We start from the raw sequence: 27,090 nt of genomic DNA on the forward strand, positions 1-27,090 counted from the left end.
CTTACTTACATTCATTCTGCTCTGTTGGACAGGCTATAATATCAGTATGTCAGAACTAGACTCCAAGACAGGTGCTCTGTTCTGAGCTGTGTCATAGAAAGAGGTAACCAGATTGATTGAGGAAAAGACTAAAGAATGTTCTCAAAGCCTCCTTTGACAAGTAATTACCAACAACCCCACCAATTCCTCAGAAACTCTGGTCCATGACCACTGCCAGTGGAAAACGGACATTCAGAATGCTATTGAGAACCTGTGGGGCATTCATTGGGAGTACTCAGAGATCCTACACAAGTGACATAAGGATTACACTACCTCACAGACTAAGAACTACATAGGTCCCATCTGCCCTCAACTGCCCTATCTGTGGAAGAGGCTGCCTTTCAAACATTACCTTATTCACCACCTCAGGAACCCACAAAACCAAAGACACCCTTGATCTCAGAGGCTATCTACATAAGATTGTTACTTAGCTCATAGTATTGACTCTACAACATTATTGAGTCCAATGAGGCCTTCCATTGTTCGGGGTCGCCATGGATATTGCATCATAGCTGTCTATGTGATCCCCGAGCCTGGACAGTACGATATGGAGAGCAAGCTGTTGCCCATGCAGCAAGCTCCCCCTCTCCACGCATCTGATGAACCCAAAGGAACGGCAGAGGCTGATACAGTCTGGTACCAGTGGTGTCACAGGAGTTGCCAGTCAGTGTTGAGCTCAACGTAGGACTGCCTTAGGGACTTCAGCTCTGGATTTTTCCCTCGGGATTTACTCCTGAAGCCTTCCCCATGAGTGGGTACAGCCGCAAGGCAGCAGAGGCCTGAGATCAGAGTTTTCCTTCTCTTAGGTGAGCTGCCAACCACAGCTGATGAGACCCATCTGCCCAAAGCAACTGGTTTTAAGGCGCCTTTGCCCCATCTCCTGTCCGCCAGGCTTAGTAGCTAAGGCACACATGAAGTAGCTGGAGGCTATTTGAGACACACAACATTGGGAGCATTTAATAGATAATGGGAGCTTATCCCCATTACCACCCCCAACGATTACAACTTTCAGAAACCTATTGAGTCCAGTGGCATTTTATATAATGCATTCCATCTAAGCAATGGCAAAGTAATTGAAGTCTTGTCAGCACTGAAAAGATGTTTAGAGTTCAAGAAATTAATTCTAGAAAGTATTTTCTTATTAAAGAAAGAACCTCTTGTCGAATAAACCCCACGAAAATTCAAAGGTCACAGTGCCACATTAGGGAAAATGAGTGTGTTCCACTCCCATCAGTGAAGAGGCTATGCAACATCCACACCAGGACACCAGACGCAAAAACAGTTACTTCCTCTAAGCCGTCAGGCTGAACAACACCTCCACCCATTAACCACCCCACCACCACTACTCTATCATTTCCTGTCAAAGTCACCTTACATAGAGACACTCCTGTACCCAGCCAAAAGGTAATGTTGCAGCTATATAGGACCCTGGTCAGACCCCACTTGGAGTACTGTGCTCAGTTCTGATCACCTCACTACAGGAAGGATGTGGAAACTATAGAAAGTGTGCAGAGGAGATTTACAAGGTTGTTGCCTGGATTGGGGAGCATGCCTTATGAGAATAGGTTGAGTGAGCTCAGCCTTTTCTCCTTGGAGCGACGGAGGATGAGAGGTGACCTGATAGAGGTGTACAAGATGATGAGAGGCATTGATCGTGTGGATAGTCAGAGGCTTTTTCCCAGGGCTGAAATGGCTAGCACGAGAGGACAGTTTTAAGGTGCTTGGAAGTAGGTACAGAGGAGATGTCCGAGGTAAGTTTTTTACGCAGAGAGTGGTGAGTGCGTGGAATGGGATGCTGGTGACGGTGATGGAGGCGGATAAGATAGGGTCTTTTAAGAGACTCCGGGACAGTTACATGGAGCTTAGAAAAATAGAGGGGTATAGGTAACTCTGGGTAATTTCTGAGGTAAGGACATGTGCGGCACAACTATGTGGGCCGAAGGGCCTGTATTGTGCTGTAGGTTTTCCATGTTTCTATGTTTCAATAATTACCACCAGGATCAAGGACAATTTCTACTCCACAGTAATGAGACTATTGAATGGTTCCCAAGTATGATAGGATGAACTCTTGACCTCACAGTTGACTCCATTATGATCTTGCACCTATTTGTCGAACTGCATTATCTTTTAACACTTAATTCTGTATTCTGTCATTGCTTTACCTTGTACTACCTCAATGCACTGTTGTAATCAACTGATCAGTGCGGATGGTATGCAAGACAAGTATTTCACTGTACTTCCTGTACATCTTACTCGTTACCTGCAAAGTTTTTCCCTTCAAACACTTATCCCAGTGTAGGAAGACACAAGAAATATTAAGATATGAGGAGGTAAATTCAGTGGGGCAAGAGCAGGCAGAAAGAATTGACCTACAATCGTGCTGTTTGTAGATCTTGGGTAAGAGACGGAAGTCTGAAGTGTGGGATTGGGACACTATCAGATTAGAGGCTATGGAGGGGAGATCTCCTGATACGATGAAATCTATAATGATATGGGAGACTGTGGCCTGGTGTTTGTTGGGGGGGGGCATGATGCAGGGGTTGCCTGTCCAATTCTAATCTGAAACTCAATGATTGAAAATGCTTTCATCAGACTTCCAGGTGCATAGGAAAAGTGGACAGAGTGGTTGATAAATTTAAGTCAGACAAATGGATAAAGCTCGTTTCTGGAAAGCATTGTAGGGCTATTAAAACAAAAAGCTCATGCCATCTTAAAAGTATTTCCCCCCAGGCAGTTAATATAATCAATCATTCCATTTTGCTGTCCTCCCCATCTATTACCTCTTCTTGAGAAAATCTGCAGATGCTGGAAATCCAATGCAACACACACAAAACGCTGGAGGATCTCAGCAGGTCAGGCAAAGAGGAAACATTCAACGTTTCAGGCCGAGATTCTTCTTCAGGACTCTGAAGAAGTCCTGAACCCTGTAGGTCAGGCAGCATTTATGGAAAAGAGGAAACAGTCGACATTCTGGGCCGAGACCCTTCTTCGGAATCTTGAAAAAGGGTCTCGGCCCAAAGCATTGCATGTTTACTCTTTTCCTTAGATGCTGCCCGACCTGCAAAGTTCTTCCAGCATTTTGTGTGCATTACCTCATCTTATCACTGCACTGCATTGCAGGCACTACAAACCACTTTTTATAATGATGTTTACATCATAAATACATGCTGGTAGTTATGTATTTACGCATATTTTATTCCACATCCGTCCTTTAGTCTCTAACTTCTAACCTTTTTAATATAATCCTTAACTCTTTACAATTGTTGAATGTTGTTGCTTTTAGTTGCATGTCACACCAACACACCAGGGCAAAATTCCTAATACATGTAAATGTGTATGACAAATAAAGTTGATCCTTGTTCCTTGATGCAGTTTGGATAGTTAAACCAGGATCAAAGATCAATACAATGAATATCTCCAATGCATTTCAGAACCCTGGGGTGTGTAATAGATCAGAGACCTAGGGGTAGAAGTGTAAAATTCCCTAAAAGCACTGACACAAGTAGACAGGGTGGAGAAGAAGGCATATGGCATGCTTGCTTCAGTGGCTGGGGCACCGAGTATAACAGTAGAAATGTCATGTTGCAGTTGTACATGGCATTGATGAGACCATGCCTGGAGTACTGTGTGCTCACTACACCATAAGAAGATGTGACTATATTGCCATATAAATCCTGTTTGTGACAGATGTAATTCTGAGGTAGCTTCCTTGACACATATGTCCTGGTCTTGTCCTCTTCTAGAAAAATATTGGAAAGATATTTTTGATATTATTTCAGTAGTTCTGCATATTACTTTACAACCTCATCCTGTTACTGCAATTTTTGGACTACCAGTGATGGACTCTAGTCGTTTATCCTCATCAGCTTGTCATCTAATTGCATTTGTTACATTAATAGCCAGAAGATCTATTTCAGTTAAATGGAAAGATTCTAATCCCCCCACTACATTTCAATGGTTTTCCCAAACAATAGCATGCCTAAACTTGGAAAAAATTAGGAGTGGTACTATGGATCCTTCGGTTAAATTTGAAGAAACTTGGAGGCCATATATTCAATATTTTCATATGATGTAAGTTGACCCTTTCTGAATCCTTTGTAGTAATTATTTTGTTCATGTATAGAGGAGCGGAGTTAACGACAAATAATAATTTTAGCCAAGGTAATATGACAGCCCAAGCTTTGTTTGTCTTTTTTTAGTTTAGTTTTTTTTAGTTTAGGGGGTTTTCTTTTTCTTTCTTTATAAAATATCTTTTTCATGGTCAGTTACTATGAGATTGGGAGGCTGAACTATATTTGTTATTTGGAATCTGTGCTTGTACATGTTAACTATTATTGTAATCCCGATCTCCGTGTATCATTACTATCATTGTTATGTTTAATTTTGAAACTTAATAAAAAGATTGAAAAAGAAAGAGAATATGTGACTCAGCGAGAGAGCATGCAGAAAAGATTCACAAGGATTCCTCCAGGGCTGGACGTTATATTTTGTAACTTCAAACATTAACTAATTCAAAGGAAGACACGGGAGTCCGAGATGTGAGTCTAACTTTGAGTTTACTTTCATTGAGGCGTGCATATATCCTGTGGTAGCGCAATGACGTATGCAATTAACGTATCCATTCATATAACTCGTAATGAATTATTTAAACAAGAATGCTTAATCAACCAACATATAAACAAGATTACTCAACCATTACTTAAATATCAAATACACAACACTGGAGGGCTTGAGTTATAAGGAGAGACTGGACATAATTTCCCAGGTAGGTGGATGTGGAAGAATATTGTCCAAACAGAGGCAAATGGGAACTGCTTGGATGGGACCTTGGACAGCAAAGATGTGCTGAGCTGAAGCGACTCCATGGCTCAGATTACAACACCTTCCTGCTCGAAAAGGCTCTCCACAGAACCCCTCTGTTTTCTTGCCAACTTTCTTGAGTCTCTGAGTTTTGGTTATGAGCTCTTGCCAGTGGAAACTTTCTTCCCATGTATTCAGGCAAAACCCTTCATAATCTCTACCACCTCAATTAAATTTCTACGGAACTATATTTGGCCTTCTTTAAGGAGAACAGTCCCTCCTGCCCAATCGTATGAAGCATATTTTCAGATGTCTGTAAAACATAGCTGTTTAACATAATTACTATATTTTTTTTATTTCTGAGCTTTTGAATCAATCCTCTTGAATAGGGAGATCTGAAACCTTTGTAAACCATACAGGATCAGAAACACATGTGTGGTTTCAATTTGAAGCTATTACATTCCTGTTCCTGCCAACACCTTTGATAATGTTTACCCATGAAAGAGAAGTGGGTATAAGGTGAGAGGAGGGGAAGCAAGCAGAGGGAATGGTTCAGACCATAAGACATAGCTTTAGAACTAGGTCATTTGTCCTATTGAGTCCACTCCACCAATCCATCATGGCTGATCTATTGTCCCTCTCAACCCCATCCTCCTGCCTTCTCCCCATAACATTTGACGTCATTACTAATCAAGAACGTATCACACTCCGCTTCAAACATACCCAATGACTTGGCCTCTACGGCAGTCTAGCAATGAATTCCACAGATTCACCACCTTCTTGCTAAAGGAATTTTTTCTTATATCTGTTCTAAAGGGGCATCCTTCTATTCTGAGATTGTGCCCTCTGGTCCTAGACTCCCCCACGATAGGAAACATCTTCTCCACATCCACTGTATTTAGACCTTTCAATATTCGATAGGTTTCAATGAGATCCCCCCCCCCCATCCTTCTAAACTCCAGTGAGTAGAGACCCAGAGCCATGAAACACTCCTCATATGTTAACCTTTTCATACACAGGATCATTTTCGTGAATCTCCTCTGGACCCTCTCCAATGCAACCACATACTTTCTTGGATAAGCAGCCAAAAACTGATCACAAAACTTCAGGTGCAGTCTGACCAATGCCTTATAAAACCTAAGCATTAAATCCATCGATTCTTGGTTAAATACAAAAGATCCTGCAAATGCTGGAAATCTTGAGCAACACACACAAAATGCTAGAGGAGCTCAGCAAGCCAGGCAGCATCTATGGAGGGGAAAGTCTGTTCATAAAGTTTGCATTTACTCCTTGACATATGCAGTGTGAGATAAAGCTCCTTGACCACAAGGCTCAGCAGCAAAACAGCAGCCTCTAAACCACTTTGGTCACTGTCCATTTTCAAAAAAAAAAATGTTTTCAAACCGATCAGATAGTTCTCGTCAACACACAAATGCTGGAGGAACTCAGCAGGTCAGGCCCAGTGGAGGGGAATAAACAGTCAATGTTTCAGCCTGAGACCCTCCATCAGAACTGCAAAGGAAGGGGGCAGAAACCAGAATATGAAGGTGTGGGGAGTAGAGCAGAGAGCATAGAACATAGAACATTACAGCACAGTACAATCCTTTCGGTCCACAATGTTATACCGATCTTTTGACCTACGCCAAGATCAATCTAATCCTTTCCTCCTACATAGCTCTCTATTTTTCCAACATCCATGGAGGGGAAGGAGTACAAGCTGGTAGGTGATAGGTGAGACCAGGTGAGGGGGAAGGTAGGTGTTTGGTGGGTGGGGAAGAGGGAAATGAAGTGAGAAGCTGGGAGGAGACAAGTGAAAGAGATAAAGGGCTGAAGAAGAAGGAATGTGACAGGAGTGGAGAGTTGACAATGGAAGAAGGGGAAATAGGAGTGGAACCAGAAAGCAGATGAGAAGAGAAGGGGTGAGAGGGTAACAGAATGGGGAATGGAAAAATACAGCTGGAGAGATAGAGGGATGGGGAGAAATTACTGGAAGTCAGGGAAATTGATGTTGATCCCATCAGGTTGGAGGTTACCCAGACTGAATATGAGGTGCCGCTCCTCCAAACTGAGTTTGGCCTCATCATAGCTGTAGTGGAGGCCATGGACAGACATGTCAAAGTGGCATCGGGAGGTCAAATTGAAATGGGTAGCCACCAGAAGATCCTCCCTTTTGCGACGGACAGAGCAAAGGCGCACGACAAAGTGGTTCCCCAGTCAGTGTCAGGTCTCACCAATGTAGAGGAGGCCGAGATGTAGGTGAGGGCAGCCTTGATGGTGGTGGAAGGGAAACTCCACTCTTTGAAAAAAGAGAACATCTCAGATGTTCTTAAGCAGAAAGTTTCATCCTGAAAAGAGAGGCAGCTGAGATGGTTTGGGGGTGGGGGGAATAGTTTGATTTGGGGCTGGAACCTAATGCTGCAGCAAAACTTAGTAAATATGAGATCCAAGACATTCTGAGAACAAACTCAGCAAGACTCCTCCAGTGATTGTAGAAAGGCTTAATTTTTGAAACACCACAAACCACAAAGCAAGGCTTTTGTATTCAAAGAAAAGGGCCCATTACTTTTCCATGTATAATTCAAATGTAGTGTCAAATCCAATCAGCAGTCTATGTCATCTGTATGAAAATCAAAAAAAAAACTGCAGATGCTGGAAATCTGAAGTAAAAGTAGAAAGTGCAGGAAACTGATTTTTGGTTGATGTTTCACTTTGTCTGCACACGGAATTCTCGAAGCAAGCACCCTCCTTCAAGATCCAATATTGCAATCAATTTCCAGGAAGCCAGGGACAATGCTTCAACTATCTCCTCAAAAGCACTTTGAGAACATGTAATGTCTTCTTAATGTAGGGAAATTTCTTGCCCACACACACTTAAATGAGCATCTGAGAAGGCACTGAGAGTTTCAAGTGCCTCTAAGTGGAACACACAGAAGATAGGTGCAGCCTGCGAAAGGAAGGACACCACAATTCAACCCAGCATCACGACAGCCAAAACTCCATTTGCCTCATGTGTGGCTGAATCTTCAGATCCCAACTCAGAACTTGTAGAACTGGAATGACAAGTCATCCTCGATCCTGGAAAATGGTTTGCAAAATGGGAAGTAGTAGTGCAATTGTTAAAATCCGAAAAGAAGAAAATGCTTGAAATTCACAACTTTCCAATGAAAGGTCATTTCCCTGAACTATTATCTCTGTTTTTCTCTCCACAGACCCACTGATTGTTTCCTATAAATCTTGTTTTCATTGTTAAAAATTCTGAACGTAAGAGATTCTGCAGGTGCTGGAAATCCAGAGTTACACACACCGAATGCTGGAGGAACTCAGCAGGTCGGGCAGCATCTTTGAACAGGAATAAAGAGTTGATGTTTCTGGCCAAGACCTGATTCCTGATGAAGGAATCACTCACTTCTGCTCCCCTGACAATCTTGAATTTCTGACATGCTGCTAGCATCTTCCACAGTGAATACTGATGCACAATACTTATTCGGTTCATCTGCCATTTCTTTGTCCCCATTACTACCTCTCCAGCATCATTTTCCAGCAGTCTGGTGTCCATTCTCCCCTCTCAGTTACCCTTTATATATCTGAAATAACCTTTTATAATCCTCTTTTATACTATTGGCTAGCTTACCTTCTTACTTAGTTGCCTTGTTGGTTTTTAAAAGCTTCCCAATCCTCTAACTTCCTACAAATTTTTGCTCTATCATACGCCCTCTCTTTGGGTTTTATGTTGGCCTTGACTTCTATTATCAGCCATGGTTGCATCATCCTGCCTTTAGAATGCTTCATTTTTGGGATGTATCTATCTTGCACCTTCCAATTTGCTCCCAGAAACTCCAACCATTGTTCTACTGCCATCCCTGAAAGTGTTCCCTTCCAATCAACTTTGACCAGCTCCTTTCTCATGCTTCTGTAATTCCCTTTACTTCACTGTAATACTGACACATCTGACTTTAGCTTCTCCCTCTCAAACTGCAGAATGAATTCTATCATATTATGATCACTGTCTCCTAAGGGTGCTTTACCTTAAGCTCCCTAATCAAATCTGGTTTATTACACAAACACCCAATCCAGAATTGTCTTTCCCCTCGTGGGCTCAACCACAAGTTGCTCTAAAAGCCATCTCATTGGCATTCTACAAATTCCTTCTCTTGGGATCCAGCATTGGGTGCTGTAGTTTCCTCCCACATTCCAAAGGTGTACAGATTAGTGAGGGTTAGTAAATTATAGGTATGCTAATTTGGCACAGGAAGCATGGTGACAATTGTGGGCTACCCCCAGCACATATTTGGAAAATATTTGTCGCTGACACAAACAACTCGTTTCACTGTATGTTTTGATGCTTTGATGTACGTGTGACAAGTAAAGCTGATCTTTATCCTTTCCCAGGCCAGCAATAGCTAATATGAGAGGGCATATTTTTAAGGTGATTGAAGGAAAGTATAAGGAGATGTCAGAGATAAGTTTGTTACACAAAGAATGGTAAGTACATGGAACATACAGCCAGGTATGGTGGTAAAGACAGATACATCAGAGGCATTAAGAGACTCTTCGGCACATGGATAGAAGAAAAATGGAGGGCTATGTGGGAGGGAAGGGTTGGACTGATCTTGGAGTAGGTTAAAAGGTTGACAGAACATGGTGGTTGAAAGGCCTGTTCTGTGTTCTGTGTTCTATTTCAATAAGGCTAACACAATTTACTACATTCAAAAATTAGAGACCCATTCTATTCCTTCTCCATCCTATCGCAGAACATAATTCAATGAACCTCTGCTTCATTATCTCTAAGAGAAATAAATCCAGGCCACACGTTACACAGGATTCCAGGTGTGGTCGTACCAAGCCCTGTATAATTGTATAATTGCAGCAAGTGCCTTACTCTTGTAGTCCAATCCCTTGGCAATAAAAGTAAACATACCATTTGCTCTCTTAATTGCTTGTACCTGCACATTACCTTTCTGTGACTTATATACAACAACTGCAAAATCTCTTTCATGACAATATTTTCAATCTCTTACTCATTAATTTGTAAAGCTGTTTACCAACATCCACTAGAAGAGAAATGTCTAAAACAGAGCAAAAAGTCAAACTCTCTCAATGATGTTTTCAATCATTAAACAAAGAATATTTATATTCAAGTCTTTGTAATCTTTACAGTATATTCTGATATATGTAAAGTATTAACAACAGCCTAATTTGTGGGATGCCACTTTGCAAATCCCTTGTCTGAAATGACTCATTAATGACTATTTTTTGCTTAAACTAACTTCCTATTCATGCTGTTCAATTGCCTTTGATACCATTAGCTTTAATTATCCTGCTGAATTTTAGATGAGTCACTTAATCTCTCAGTGGATAAAAAAAAAAAATCCCTGACGGTACTCGTAAAAGAACAGAGGAATTACCGCCCATTGTCGTTCTTTTATTTTAAAAATCGATTTTATTCATAATAAATAATATGCACAAAAGAAGAAACACTACAATTTTTTCCCCATTCGTGGTCATTACCTTCAGTAATGTAAACATACACTCAGTGGCCACTTTATTAGGTACACCTGCAAATATCTAATCAGCCAATCATGTGACAGCAACTCAATGCATAAAAGCATGCAGATATGGTCAAGAGGGTCAGTTGTTCAGACCAAGTATCAGAATGGGGAAGAAATTAGATCTTTGACTGTGGAATAATTTTTAGTTCCAGAAGGAGTGTTTTGAGTGGTGTGAAAAACAGAAAGAAAGTATCCAGTCTGGTTCAAGCTGACAGGAAGGTGACTAACTGAATTAACCACGTGTTACAAGAGTGGTGTGCAGAAGAGCATCTCTGAATGCACAGCATGTTGAACCATGAAGTGGATGGGCTACAGCAGCAGAAGACCACAAACATATACTCAGTGGCCACTTGATGTAAACGTATTTAAAAAAATCAAACAAAGCAGAGCACCATGCCACTGTGATGCCCTTTTCATTGTATGAGGGGCTTCCCCGCGCCCCCACTCCACTCCTCCCTCAGCAGATACTCCCCATATCTTGTCCTTTTATTTTCAAAAAAATAGACCTTATTCATGAGCTGGCAATTAGCACATCCTCACATTGTGTTGGTTGCCAATGCAATCAAAGCATTTCACTACATGTTTTTATGGATATGTGATTAATAAATAAATCTAAATTAATCTAATCCAAATATACTGACTATATGGAGGGAGAAACAGTGCAAAAAAACCCTCATGTTTGAGGTTCAGTAGTGTAATTTTAAAATAACACAAACAAACAGCATCATCGCCACTGATGTGTCCTCTTGAGGTGATACACACTTTCATGATTTGAGGGGCCTCCCCACCTTACTCAGCACCTCCATGAGAGGTAGCGGAAGGAGCCGAAACTGCGGTCGGGAAGGACCTCAGCTTGTACACTAGCAGCCTGGACTGTGCCATTTTGCAGCATTCCTTTACGGACATCCCACTGTGCTGGAAGACCAACAAGTCTCGAGGAGACCAAAGAGTGTCCTTCACCAAACTGATGATTTCCAGCAGTGTTTGATGTCCATCGTGGCGTGTTTCCCTGGGAGCAGCCCATAGATCAGAGAGCCCTGTTACACAGCCGCAGGGGAAGAACGAGACAACAACCTTTGCACCTATCTCAACACCCTCTTGGCAAATGCACAATCTGCAAAGAGGTGGGGTGGTGACTGTCTCTTCCCCACCACAGCCATCCCAAGGGCAGCATACACTGGGAATGATATGTCGTTTGCAGAGGAAAGCTCTGACTGGGAGAGCACCTCTCACCGTCAACCAAGCACGGTCTTGGTGCTTGTTGGTCAGATCTGGCGATATGACATCCCGTCAGGTGACTTGGACTGTTTGTTCAGGGAACAAACCCACAGAATTCATGGCTTCCCTGTACCGCAGTGCCTGCAGCACATTCTATGTTGACTACTACTTGATGGACTTAGAGTCAAAGGTATTTACTGGAAGAACTTTTCCGCAAAGGACAAGATGTGCAGCTGATTGGGGCATTACGCAGCCCTTCTGCAACACTATGAACAGGTAGAACCTTAGCATATAGTGACACTCGATGTCGATGTACTTGGGGTCCACACACCAAATGATTAAACCAGGGTGATGCCAATTTTAGGTGCACTTTTGCCCCCATTCTCAGGGGACGTGCATCGTAATCCATCAGACTCGCTCCAGCTTGGACCCCCAGATAAACTGGAAGATGTCCCAGGTTATTACTGAGGTGAAGAACAGGGAACAAGCACACATTTGTGCCCATACAGCAACTCTGAGAGCATAATGCATGTGGTGATCAAGCTCTTCCCAGTTATTGGCAGAGAACACCGTTTCCACAGGCCAATTTTCTTTGACCTTCCCGATCCTCTCCCAACCAATTCTTATTACACACCTTGGATAGCAGTGCAATCACAAGTAAGTTTGTAGATGCTGTAAATCTGGAGCAACACACTCAAAATGCTGGAGGAACTCAATGATCCTGGCAGCATCTATGGACAGGAATGGACAGCTGCTGTTTTGGGTCAAGACTCTTCATCAGAACTGGAAAGAAGAGGTCAGGAGTCAGAATAAAAGGGTAGTGGAGGGGTAGAAGCATGCGCTGGCCGGTAGGTGGATCCAGTTGAGAGTGGGAAGATAGGTATAAGGGGAAGGAAGAGTAGGAATGATGTAAGAAGCTGAAAGATGATAGGTGGACGTAACATTAGGGCTGAAGAAGATGGAATCTGATAGGAGAAGACAGTGAAAGGAAGCAGTTGAGGAGGGGAACTGGAAGGTTGAAGTTTTGTGTGATGGGCAGATCGAGGAGACGGGGAGAGGAAAGAGATGGGATGATGGGGCTGATGGGATAAGGGAAAACAAAGGGGAGGAGGTTGCCAGTAGTTAAAGAAATTGACCTTCATGCTATGAGACCAAGGCCAAGTATGAGGTGCCGTTCCTCAAATCTGTGTCTTGCTTCAACTGGGATTAAAGGAGACATGTCAGTATGGGAATGGGAAGTGGAATTAAAATGGCAAGCTATCGGGAGATCCTGGTAATTACAGCAGATGGAGTAAAGGTGTTCAATTAAGCAGTGCCTCAAACTACAACTGAGGTTGAAGAGGCTGCTCCGAGAGCACTGGTTACAATAAATGACACCAATGGACTCACATGTAAGGTTCTTCACCTGGACGGGAGTGAAGGAGGAGGGGAGGAGGTGCAAAGGGCAGGTGTAACACTTAGTGTTGATACAGGAATAAGTGCCCGGAAAGGGATTGGTGGGAAGAGACAAGTGGACAAGGGAGTCACGGAGAGGGTGATCTCTGTAGAAAACAGAGAGGGGAAGATGTGCCTGGTGGTGAAATCCCACTGGAGATAGTAGATGTCGAGGAGGTTGAGGAGGGTTGTAGGGTGGTAGATGAGGACAAGGAGAGCCCTATCCCTGTTATGTCTGGGAGGGCAGATGAGAGCAGATGCAGGTGGGGGCTGCGTCAATAGCAGTGGAGAGGGAATCCGGTTTCCTGAAAAAAAGGGCATCTCAGACGTCCTGGAATAAAAAACCCTCATCCTGAGAATAAATGCGTGAAAATGGAGGAACTGAGAGAAGAGAATAGCAAGATAATCAGGTGCAGGTTCACTGACAAATGTCATGAAATTTGTGGTTTTGTGGCAGCAATACAGTGCAATATATAAAGATTACTATAAATTACAATAAGAAATATAAAATAAATAAATAAATAATGCAATAAGAGAGCAAAAGTGAGGTGGCGTTCATGGGCTCATGGACCGTTCAGAAATCTGATGGCAGAGGGGAAGAAACTGTTTCTAAGATGTTGAGTGTTTGTCTCCATGCTCCTATACCACCTCCCTGATGGCAATAGTGGGAAGAGGGCATGTCCTGGGTGCTGAGAATCCCTAATTATGGATGCCAACTTCTTGAGACATCGCCTTTTGAAGATGTCCTTGACGGTGGGGAGGCTGGTACCCATGATGCAAGTAATAGGGTGGGAAGGGGCGTAGGTAAAGTCTCCATAGATGGACCAAGTTAATTTGTGGAGAATTTAATAACAATGTGTAATTTTATGATTATTATTTTTTTCTCAGCTCAAGCTGGTAAAACCTGAGGTACGGGCAGAACCAAGCATGCTCATTTCTCAAGTGCTCAGAATTTTCAGACTATTCTAGTGGTAGTTAGTATTGTGGTTTTCAGAAGATTTACATAGATACTACTGTGTAGCCTTAATTGTTTAATGCTATTGTGTAGTGACTTTGGGATGATACCAGTTGTGGATATTACTATTGAGACAATGTATACCCTGTTCATGTTCCAAAGTCTTTCAATTTCCTCTTTTAATTCAGCATATTTCTGGTGTTTCTCACTTATTGATTTCTGTATGTTGTGTGTGTTTGGAAGGGCTATATCTATTACATAAGTTGTTCTTGCTTGTTAATCCTGTAATATTATATCCAGACAGTTATTATGGATCGTCCTATCTGTAATAATATAATTGGTCGTAATATAATTTGTGGGATTTTGACCCTAAAACTGGATCAGGCTTGTATTTATAGTAAAATATGATTGTGTTAAACTGCTACAGGATCCTGGTAATGTGTTGGATTGTTTCTGGTTTTCCTTGGCATTTTCTATATTTATCATCTTGAATTTCTTGGTCTTTTATTATGTATTTTTGATATTTTTTCGTGTTAAGCACCTGGTCGAAGAAACCCTTCTTTTTCTGGGAAGAGGTCTCCAACTTTGAGCCAGGCATTCAATGCTTCCTTGTCAACATCTAGTCAGCTGAGATATTGGGGATGTCTTCAATGGAGGGGCACGCTCTTCCATTGGTTAACTTTTTCTTCAGTAGTGATAATTTCTTCATTTTTTTGGGTTGTGCTCTCATTTAAGTTTAGTGATGTATATTTCTCATCAGAATTGCATCTGTTTGCATGGAGTGCTGAATCCTGTTTTCGTTGATGAAAATATATCCTCAAAAGTCTTATCTGACTGTTGTATAGATTATTATTATTGTTGTTGTTATTATTATTATTACTATTATTAGTACTACTACTACTCTGGACAACAAAGATTTAGCTTCCTGAATACTTCTGGGTGTATCTTATGGATTTTGAGTTGTCAGTCGTGAAAATCACCATGAAATTTCCCTATTACACAACATGTTTTTGAAATCACCTATATTTGTTATTTCAATTCATAATTCAAGTCAGAATAACTGATGCCAAAATTAAGGAAGGCACTTTTGTTGGTCCACAAATCAAACAGGCAATTCAAAGAACTTCTAGTGGGACCGGAGAAAGTCACATGGAAGGCAATCCAAGGATGTTGTTGAAAATTTTCTTGGCAGCTACAGAGCACCAAACTACATGCAGCAGGTTGACAACAAGCTTCAGACATACAAAACCATGAAGTGCAACAAGTCACTAAAGATTAATTTTCTACATTCCCACTTAGATTTCTTCCCTGCAAATCTTGGCGCTGCCAATGACAAGCACGGTGAAAGGTTTTATCAGGGCATTGCGGTCATGGAGGAATGGTATCAGGGCAACTGGAATCCATCAAAGCAGGCTGATTATTGTTGGACACTTAAGCAAGAAGCCTCAGGCACTGAGTACAAATGAAAATCATCAACAAAATACTTTTAGCTTAGTTGAACCATTGCAAAGCGATGGCACCGTTATGCAATTAAATGCCTTATATTCAATAAAAGTTAATTTCTTGTTTCCCCAAATTCCTACATGATAAAAGTAGTCTGAAGTTATATTTGTGTTCAGCTTCAAGCAGTCTAATATAAATAAAAAAGTTTTGAGGAAGCAAAACTTTTGAAAAAAAATTGTTGTCCGGTGTTATCATTTAGAGATTCAGCATGATAACTGGCCCTTCTGGCCCGATGAGCCCGTGCTACCCAATTATACTCATGTAACCAATTAACCTACTAACCTGTACGTCTATGGAAATAGGCGCACCCAGAGGAAACCCAGGCGATCATGGGGAGAATGTACAAACTCTTCACAGAGGCTAGCGGAGTTGAACACAGATCGCTGGCACTGTAATAGCATTACACAAGCTGCTAGGCTACCATGCTGCCTGTATGCATGATCCAACAATCACGTCTGGTCTCAGTTCTGGGGCAGTGAGCGGCTGACAATTCCATATCTTGTGAACCAATAAGCCACAATAAAAAAAAATTACTGCAAAGTAAAACCAAGTCCCCACACAGAATTGGTTAACAGTTGCCATCACAACCATCCAACTATCTTGACCAGTCCCTTCAGCTCCAGAACAGGTACCAATGCCTGCTGCATTTTTTCCTCCAGTACTATTGGATTTTTAATCGCAGTATTCCAATACTTAATAGCACAAGATAGAGAGCAATCCAGATAAAACTATCCTGATCTCTTCCTTGTTAAACACTGACTACAGGAGTAGACCCAATTTCATTCCTACTTAAATGATTAATACTTGAGGTAAACTTAATAGAGCAATGGAAATGTGCCAGCAATCTGTGCTCTTTCACATGGCTAGCACAGACAAAATAAGCTGTATGGTTTCTCTTGCATAATTCTAGTTGGATCATTTATACTCATACTTATATTGATTTGTGTCACAAAATGCACTCAGCAGGCCTTCTGTACCTAATAAAGTGGTCACTGAATGTACATGTGTGGTCTTCTGCTGTTGTAGCCCATGCACTTCAAGGTTTGATGTGTTGTCCATTCAGAGATGCTCTTCTGCACACCAATGTTGTTACACATGGTTATTTGAGTTACTGTCCTGAATTCCTGTCTGCTTGAACCAGTCTAACCATTCTCCTCTGACCTCTCTCATTAACAAGGCAGTTTCACTCACAGATCTGCCAGTCATTGGATATGTTTTTGCTTCTTGCACCATTCTGTGTACACTCTAGAGACTGCTGTGTGTGAAAATTCCAGGAGGTCGGCAGTTTCTGAGATACTCAGACCACCCCGTCTGGCACCAATAATCACTTCACAATCAAAGTCATTTAGATTACATTTCTTTGAGTACCAGTCAGTGGACTAGCAGTGTTGAAGGACTTATCAATGGATCTGAATGAATACACCATGGTTGTCAGAGATTTTATAAGTACAGTTGTAGATGAGTGTGTCCCCACAAAATCATTCAGAGTCTTCCCCAACCAAAAATTCTGGATGAACCAAAAGATCTTCAAGCTGCTGAGGGCCAGATCAGTGGCATTCAGGACTGGCGACCAAGTGAGATATAAAAGGTCCGGGTATGATCTCCAGAAAGACATCTCACATGCGAGTGGCAATTCTGGACTGAACTGGAATTACTGAAGGATGCTCAACAACTGTGGCAGGGCTAGAATGGTATCACCTCCTACAAAGTGAAACCAAGCAACATAGTTGAGAAAAGGCTTCACCTCCAGATGAGCTCAATGCCTTCCATGCTCACTTTGACCCCCAAAACATGGAGGCACTTTCACAAACCCCCACAGCCCCCAACAACCCTATGATTTCAGTCTCTGAGGCTGACATGAGAACATCCTTCGGTAAGGTGACCCCACGAAAAGCATCCGGCCCAGACAGAGTATTCCTGTGCTGATCAACTGGCTGGAGCATTCACTGATAGCTTTAACCTCTTGCTTTGGCAGTCCAAAGTACCCACCTGCTTCAAGCAGGTTTCACTTAAACCGGTGGCTAAGAAGAACATAGTGACCAGCCTCAATGTCTACCATCCAGTACCACCTACATCCACAGTGATGAAGTGCTTTGAGAGGTTGGTGATGAAACATATCAATACCTGCCAGAGAAGCGATCTGGATCCGCTCCAATTTGCCTACCAGCACAACAGGTCAACAGCAGATGTCATTTCCTTGGCTCTTCACTCAACCCTGGAACTTCTGGACTACAGCTCAGCATTCAATACCATCAGCTCCTTAAAGCTGTTCAATAAGATTCAAGATCTAGGTCTCAGTACCTCCTCATGCAACTGGATCCTCGATTTCTTCACTTGTGGACCACAGTCAGTTCAGATTGGCAACAAGATCTCCTCCACGATCTCCATCAGCACAGGTGCACCACAATGCTGTGTGCTTAGCCCCCTACTCTATTCACTTTATGCTTATGACTGTGAGGCTAAGCACAACTCCAATGCCATACTTAAGGTTGCTGATGACACCACTGTCATTGGCCGAATCAAAGGTGGTGTCGAATCAACATATTGGAGAGAGATTGAAAATCTGACTGAGTTGTGCCACAGCAACAACCTCTCATTCAATGTCAACAAGATGACGGAGCTGATGATTGACGTCAGGAGAGGGAAATCAGAGGTCCGTGAGCCAGTCATTATTGGGGGTTCTGAGGTGGAGAGGGTCAACAACTTTAAATTCCTCAGTGTTTGCACAATATATCTGTCCTGGGTCCAGCATGTAAGTGCCATAATGAAAAAAGCAAGGTAGCGCCTCTACTTTCTTATAAGTTTGCAAAGATTCTGCATGCCATCTAAAACTTTGACAAACTTCTATAGATGTGTGGTGGAGAGTATATTGACTGGTTGCATCATGGCCTGGGATGGAAACACTAATGCCCTTGTACGGAAAAGCCTACAAAAGGCAGTGGATTCAGTCCAGCCCATTACAGGTGAAGCCCTCCCCACCATACCTGTATGGAGTGCTGTCACAGGAAAGCAGCATCCATCATCAGACAACCCACCATACCATCCAGGCCGTGCTCTCTTCTCACTGCTGCCATCCGAAACCACACCACGAGGTTCAGGCTCTTGAACCAGCAGGGATAACTTCACTCAACTTCACTCATCCCATCACTGAACTGTTCCCACAACCTATGGACTCACTTTCAAGGACTCTTCATCTCATGTTCTCGATATTTATTGCTTATTTATTTATTATTATTATATGCTTGTTTTTAAGTTATTCCTATTTACTGTGATTGCCCATAAGAAAGTGAATCTCGGGGTTTTATGTGGTGACATATATGCACTTTGATAATAAATTTACTTTGAACTTTGTACTTTAAGATAGTCAGAATATTTTTTCCCCAGAGCAGAAATGTCATAGGTTAGAGGGAATAACTTTAGGTGAGAGGGAAGAAATTTAAAGGAATATGCAATTCCATATTTTCACACTGTGGTTGGTTCCAAAACATGAATGGTGTATTGAGGCCTAGGTCATGAATCTTATTGAACAGTTTTAAGGAGATGATGGTATTGAATGCTGAGTCGTAGTCAATGAAGAGCATCCTGATATATGCATTTTCGCTGTTCAGATGTTCTAAGGATGCAGCCTCACCCGCAAAATTCCTCCAGCAGATTGTTTTAGTTTGCTTCCAGATTCCAGCATCTGCAGTCTTTTGTGTCTTTCCTGTTCAAAGGGACTCAGTGGCGACAGCAAAAAAAAATGCACTGTTCCCATTAAGTTTACTGATTGCCTGTTATTTTCTGACCTGTAATCGGCGCAAACTGAAACATGGCGTGGCTCGCAACACTGCTCCCCCCCCCTTCACTCCATTCCGCACCTTTTCAAGGTGCTTTTGAAGAGCCTATGCATGGTTACTACATTCCTGTATCTCACCTCTACTCACCTTCCTCCGCGTACCTGAACATAAATCAGGCAAAACTGCCGTGGACTTTAAAGGGGAATCACTTCTGTAATTACAAGCCAGTAGAAAAGCTGCAGGGAACTGAGGATCGCAGGCGCCCTGTAGGCCAGGATCACACCAAAAGTGTGCGGGACCCTGATGCTTTAGAAACTGCGAAGTTGTGGCCAGCTGGGGTTTGTTAGGATTCTCGGCTGCAGGTTAATTGTCAACGCATGGGGGATAAATGCCATCCTTGAGTATTTTGGGAATGTGTTAGCTTAGTCTGTGTTAGTCATGATTTGTCTGGATTTTGTTTAGGATGTGATTGTACAATAGTACTGTATCGGTTTGAATTTATAATAAATGTATTTTTGTAAAAACAAAACACATGAACTTCAGTGGAGAAGGGCCTACAGTTATAAAGTGCCTTTTCCTCTGAAATCCACTTAAGGATCAGGAATCAAATTTATTTGCCATATACAATACATTTTCATGTATTAAGAATTTAGTGTGGTGTGTTGGCACGGCATGCAACAAAAACAACTTTCAACAATTATAAGAATAAAGAATTATATAAAAATAAGTTTAAAGTACAGATATAGAATAAAATACCATCATGTATTTACAGTGTCAACAACATTATAAAAAGTAGTTTAAAGTGTTAAGACCCTTTGTAGCCAATGAACTCCAAACTTTCGGATGTATTTCACAAATGGTAATTAATGCTAAGCTGATAATTAATTTTAAATGTTAAGAATGACGTTTTATTTTTGTTAACTGAAAGAAAGTAAGGGAAATGGGGTGGGGGGAGGCAGCTGTATAGCATGTCTGGCAGAGAACTCACCATTCTAATCCGATTGAAAAGTTGAATAGTTCCTTGGGATCCAAGTTCATAGGTCCCGGAAGGCTGCTACACCGGTTGATCAGGTGGTTAAGAAGACATATGGCATACTTGCCTTTATTAGTTGAGGTATTGAATTCAAAGGTCAGGAAATTATGTTGCAGCTTTATAAAACTCTAGTTAGGCTGCATCTGGAGTACTGCATGTAGTTCTAATCGCCCCCCATTATAGGAAGGACGTCGATGCTTTGGAGAGAGTGCAGAAAACATTTACCAGGATACTGCCTGAATTAGAGGGCATGTGCCATAATGAGAGGTTGGACAAGATTGCGTTGTTTTCTCCAGAGAAATGGAGGCTGAGGGGAAATCCGATAGAGGTTCATGAGATTATGAGAGGCAAAGATAGAGTAGACGGACAGTATCTTTTCCCCTGGGTTGAAATGTCTAACACCAGAGGGCATGCATTTAAGGTGAGAGGGGTGAGTTCAAAGAAGATGTGAGGGGCAAGTTTTTTTTATACAGGGAGTGGTGGGTGTCTGGAATGCACTGGTGGTAGAGGCAGATACGTCAGGGACTTTTAAGAGACGTTTAGATAAGCACATGATTGTGAGGAAACTGGAAAGATATGGACATTGTGTAAGTAGTGGAGTTAATTTAGTTGGCTAATTAGTTCAGCACAACATTGTGAGCCAAAGGGCCTGTTCCTGTGCTGTATTGTTCTATGTTCTATATCCAACCATCTGACAATGTTCTATACTGAGTTGCATTCTTCAGTAGTTAACGTGGAGCTCTGTTTAACTTGGTCTGTGCCTTTAAGACCACTATGCAGTGAGAGATCCTCAGGACGGTGGCACAGTAGCGTCGCAGTTAGTGTGACGCTTTACAGCACAGCTGTAGAGATCAGGGTTCGATTCCCGCCACTGTCTATAAGAACTTTATACATTCTCCCCATGACCGTGTGGGTTTCCTCTGTATGTCTGGTTTCCTCCCACAATCCAAAGGCGTACGGGTTAGAGGTATCGAGTTGTGGGCATGCTATGTTGGTGCTGGAAGAGTGGCGACACTCGTGGTCTGTCCCCGACACAATCCTTGATTATTTCAGTTGACGCAAATGACGCATTTCACTATATGTTTTTTTTGTACATGTGACAAAGAAAGTTCATCTGTCTTTATCTTAAGCATTAATGTGACTGAAAATAATCACTGAAGGACATCACATCTTGCAAAACTCAGCTCTTGACCTTGGTGGATAACAAATCATAGAAGTTACTGTAGTGTGGCTTCTGCATTGTGTCGCTGTATAGAAACTTGAAGTCCTCATAGCTCTCAAAGGGATTAAAAGATCAGCCCTCATTTGTACTCCGGACATTGCTTCCTACTCTTTCTGAGATTGTAGCATCGTCCTTAAGATGAAAACTCGGCCATGGACAGTCCCAAGTTGTGAAAGCAGGAGGGTTGGGTATGGGGCTAGCAAACCCATCCCATAAGAACAGACAGCTGTGGAAGCCAAGTCGTTAGGTATATGTAAAGCGGAGGTTGATATGTTCTTGATTAGTAAGGGCGTCAATGGTTACGGGGAGAAGGCAGAAGAATGGGATTGAGGGGGATAATAAATCAGCTATGATAGAATAACGAAGCAGGCTCCATGGGCAGAATGGCCTAATTCTGCTCTCATGTATTATGGCCTTAAGCCTTTATCACTGAATCTCCTACTTCTGAATACATTTTATACCTATCCACTCCAACAAATTTCTTCATTATTCTAACATCTCTAGAATTTTCCACGTAAATTTTAACATTGTCAATTACAGATTCCTGCCTGCTAAATTCAGCCATGTACAAATCAAGTTAATTTTAATCACAATAAGTGGTGAATGGTTGTGTTATAAAACGGGTATGTTTCTGTATCATTGTGTGCATGATACGTACAATATTAGGTGTGTCGGTGGATGAGTAGCATATGGAAATGGGTGTTTAATTCTATATACATACCCACTAACACACCCAATGATGCACATACTGACAAATACATATTTGTGCCACTACTAATGCATAAGTACACCCTTCGTAAATAATTGACGTTCACTTTTATGGTTAGAATTACAGTTAACTTTATGATTAGTTCTTCACACTCACACTTCCAAAGACAGCCTGAATATTTTCCAGTGTTAACATTTAATATTAATATTTTTAAATGTTTATAGTAGAATATATTGCTTGCAGCCCATAATGTTAATAGTGACACACAAATTGCTGGATGAACTCAGCAGGCCAAGCAGCATCAATGGAAAACAGTCCAGGTGATGGGCCTCGGTTGAAATGTCTACTGTTTGCTCTTTTCCATAGGTGCTGCCTGGCCTGCTGAGTTCCTCCAGCATTGTGTGTATGTCTGTGTGTGTGTGTGTGTGTGTGTGTGTGTGTGTGTGTGTGTGTGTGTTGCTTTGATTTCCAGCATCCGCAGATTTTCAATCACGAACAGAAGAAAATCTGCAGATGCTGGAAATCCAAGCAACACACACAAAATGCTGGAGGAACTCAGCAGGCCAGGCAGCATCTATGGAAAACAGTACAGTCAATGTTTCGGGCCGAGCATTTTGTGTGTGCTGTCTGCAGATTTTCTCGTGTTTGTGAATGTCAGTAATGATCCCATCCAATTCATTGTTTTGTTTTGTTTAAGCCCATCTCCCCTACTGGAGCTTAGGCCGTGAACAGCAGTTTTTCCAGAGATCTCTGTCTTGGGCCAGTCCTTCAAGCTGTCCCCAGGTGTAGTCCATATTCTTGGTATCCATCTTCTCCCAGGGATGAGGTCTTTGGACCCTCTGCTGGCGTTTCTGTAGCACTAGGTTTTTACGCAATGGGGTTGCTATCCCCATGCCCAACACCCCTCCCTTCCGAAGCCGTGGGACTGGCCGTGGCAGAGACAGTCCATTCATAATCCATTGACCTGCATGCAAAACTTTCAAAAAGACAACAAACAAAAGTGTATGTTTCATAACTGACCTTTAAATTTAATATTATATTATTATACTAATAGGATCTGTCTTGTGAAAAGGTATTTATTATTATCTATTTAGAGATACAGCAGGGTAACAGGCCCTTCTGGCCCAATGCGTCCACGCCGCCCCATTACACCCGTGTGACCAATTAACCTACTAACCCGTAGGTCTTTGGCATACGGGAGGAGACCAGAGCACCCAGAGGAAACCCGCGTGGTCATGGGGAGAACGTACCAACTCTTTACGAACAGCAGCAGGAAATGAACCTGGGCTGCTGGGCGCAGTGATACATTACACTGAGCTCTACGCTACCATGATGGTGGCAACTGGTTTAACACGATTCTAATATCTCAACAAAGATTCACAAGAATCTAGCTTATACTGAAATATGCTTTGTTGAAAGTTCAGTTTGAACCAGAATTGGAATGTATTTAACCGTAGATTCTTTGGATGAGAGTATCGGCGAGATTTGTCCATAACTCTCTTTGAAGACTAAATAGAAACAGAAACATAGAAAACCTACAGCACAATACAGGCCCTTTGGCCCACAGTGCTGTGCCGAACATGTACTTACTTTAAAAATTACCTAGGGTTACCCATAGCCCTCTATTTTTCTAAGCTCCATGTACTTATCCAGGAGCCTCTTAAAAGACCCTATCATATCTGCCTCCACCACCATCGCTGGCAGCCCATTCCACACACTCACCACTCTGTGTAAAAAAACTTACCCCTGACATCTCCTCTGTACCTACTTCCAAGCACCTTAAAACTGTGCCCTCTCATGTTAGTTATTTCAGCCCTGGGAAAAAGCCTCTGACTATCCACACGATCAATGCCTTTCACCATCTTATACACCTCTATCAGGTCACCTCTCATCCTCCATTGCTCCAAGGAGAAAAGGCTGAGTTCACTCAACCTATTCTCATAAGGCATGCTCCCCAATCCAGGCAACATCCTTGTAAATCTCCTCTGCACCCTTTCTATAGTTTCCACATCCTTCCTGTAGTGAGGTGACCAGAACTGAGCACAGTACTCCAAGTGGGGTCTGACCAGGGTCCTATATAGCTGCAACATTACCTCTTGGCTCTTAAACTCATTCCCACGGTTGATGAAGGCCAATGCACCGTATGCCTTCTTAACTACAGAGTCAACCTGCGTAGCAGCTTTGAGTGTCCTGTGGACTCAGTCCCCAAGATCCCTCTGATCCTCCACACTGCCAAGAGTCTTACCATTAATACTATATTCTGCCATCATATTTGACCTACCAAAATGAACCACCTCACACTTATCTGGGTTGAACTCCATCTGCCACTTCTGACCCAGTTTTGCATCCTATCAATGTCCTGCTGTATCTTCTGACAGCCCTCCACACTATCCATAACACCCCCAATCTTTGTGTCATCAGAAAATTTACTAACCCATCCCTCCACTTCCTCATCCAGGTCATTTATAAAAATCACAAAGAGAAGGGGTCCCAGAACAGATCCCTGAGGCACTCCACTGGTCACTAACCTCCATGCAGAATATAACCCACCTACAACCACCCTTTGCCTTCTGTAGGCAAGCCAATTCTGGATCCACAAAGCAAGGTCCCCATGGATCCCATGCCTCCTTACTTTCTCAATAAGCCTTGCATGGGGTACCTTATCAAATGCCTTGCTGAAATCCATATACACTACATCTACTGCTCTACCTTCATCAATGTGTATAATCACATCCTCAAAAAATTCAATCAGGCTCTTAAGGCATGACCTGTCTTTGACAAAGCCATGCTGACTATTCCTAATCATATTATGCCTCTCCAAATGTTCATAAATCCTGCCTCTCAAGATATTCTCCGTCAACTTACCAACCACTGCAGTAAGACTCACTGGTCTATAATTTCCTGGCTATCTCTACTCCCTTTCTTGAATAAGGGAATAACATCTGCAACCCTCCAATCTTCCGGAACCTCTCCCGTCCCCATTGATGATGCAAAGATCATTGCCAGAGGCTCAGCAATCTCCTCCCTCGCCTCCCACAGTAGCCTGGGGTACATCTAGTCTGGTCCTGGTGACTTATCCAACTTGATGCTTTCCAAAAGCTCAAGCACATCCTCTTCCTTAATATCTACATGCTCAAACTTTTCAGTCTGATGTAAGTCATCCCTACAATCGCCAAGATCCTTTTCCATAGTGAATACTGAAGCAAAGTGCTCATTAAGTACCTCTGCTATTTCCTTCTCATGGCCCCTTCTGGCTCTCCTAATTTCATTCTGAAGTTCCTTCCTGCTAGCCTTATAAACTTCTAGATCTCTATCATTACCTAGTTTTTTGAACCTTTCGTAAGCTTTTCTTTTCTTTTTGATTAGATTTTCAACAGCCTTTGTACACCATGGTTCCTGTACCCTACTATCCTTTCCCTGTCTCATTGGAACGTACCTATGCAGAATGCCACGTAAATATCCCCTGAACATTTGCCACATTTCTGCCATACATTTCCCTGAGAACATCTGTTCCCAATTTACGCTTCCAAGTTCTTGCCTGATAGCTTCATATTTCCACTTAGTCCAATTAAATGCTTTCCTAACTTGTCTGTTCCTATCCCTCTCCAATGCTATGGTAAAGGAGATATATTGTGATCACTATCTCCAAAATGCTCTTCCACTGAGAGACCTGACACCTGACCAGGTTCATGTCCCAAAACCAGATCAAGAACAGCCTGTAGGCTTATCTACATATTGTGTCAGGAAACCTTCCTGAACACACCTAACAAACTCCACCCCACCTAAACCCCTTGCTCTAGGGAGATGCCAGTCAATATTGGGAAATTAAAATCTCCCACCATGACAACCCTGTTATTATTGCACCTTTCCAGAATCTGTCTGCCTATCTGCTCCTCAATGTCCCTGTTACTATTGGGTGGTCGATAAAAAACACCCAGTAAAATTATTGACCCCTTCCTGTTTCTAACTTCCACCCACAGAGACTCAGTAGACAATCCTTCCATGACTTCCTCCTTTTCTGCAGCCGTGACACTATCGCTGATCAACAGTATCACACACCCCACCTCTTTTGCCTCCCTCCCTGTCCTTTCTGAAACATCTAAAGCCTGGCACTCTAAGTAACCATTCCTGCCCCTGAGCCACCCAAGTCTCTGGAAATATTGGTCGTTTCTCTCAAACTCCTGGCAAAGCTTTCGATACAACTGAATGATTCTGCGACTTCCTCAGAGGAGTCAATCATGTTGATGTGGACTAGACTCACATTGGGGCAAGTAATTATCACAGCCTACCTTCCCTGAAGGACATCTGTAAACTAGATTGGTTTTAGATCATTGTTCAGCTCCTCAATAATCTTTACCCATACAAAACGTTAATATTCCAAAATTGTATGTGTTCAGTAAAAGAACTCTGTTCTCAAAATAAGTTGCTTAGCTCACTGAAGGATAATGCAGTCATTATGTGTGGTTGAGGTTGTTTCAGAGAATGGAACAATATTATACTTACTGGACATCTTAAAGTAAGATATAACAGGAATTAACACCAAAAATAGCAAACAACAGGAATTCTGCAGATGCTGGAAATTCAAGCAACACACATCAAAGTTGCTGGTGAACGCAGCAGGCCAGGCAGCATCTCTAGGAAGAGGTACAGTCGACGTCTCGGGTAGAGACCCTTCGTCAGGACAAAGGGTCTCGGCCTGAAACGTCGACTGTACCTCTTCCTAGAGATGCTGCCTGGCCTGCTGCGTTCACCAGCAACTTTGATGTGTGTTAGCAAAAATAGAGTCAGTTATATATGACTAAAACAGTGAATAGAACAGGGTAATAGAAACGGATAGCAATGAATATTAGGG

Source organism: Mobula hypostoma, chromosome X1 (genome assembly GCF_963921235.1).
Source record: "Mobula hypostoma chromosome X1, sMobHyp1.1, whole genome shotgun sequence".
In the NCBI taxonomy this organism is placed as follows: domain Eukaryota; kingdom Metazoa; phylum Chordata; class Chondrichthyes; order Myliobatiformes; family Myliobatidae; genus Mobula; species Mobula hypostoma.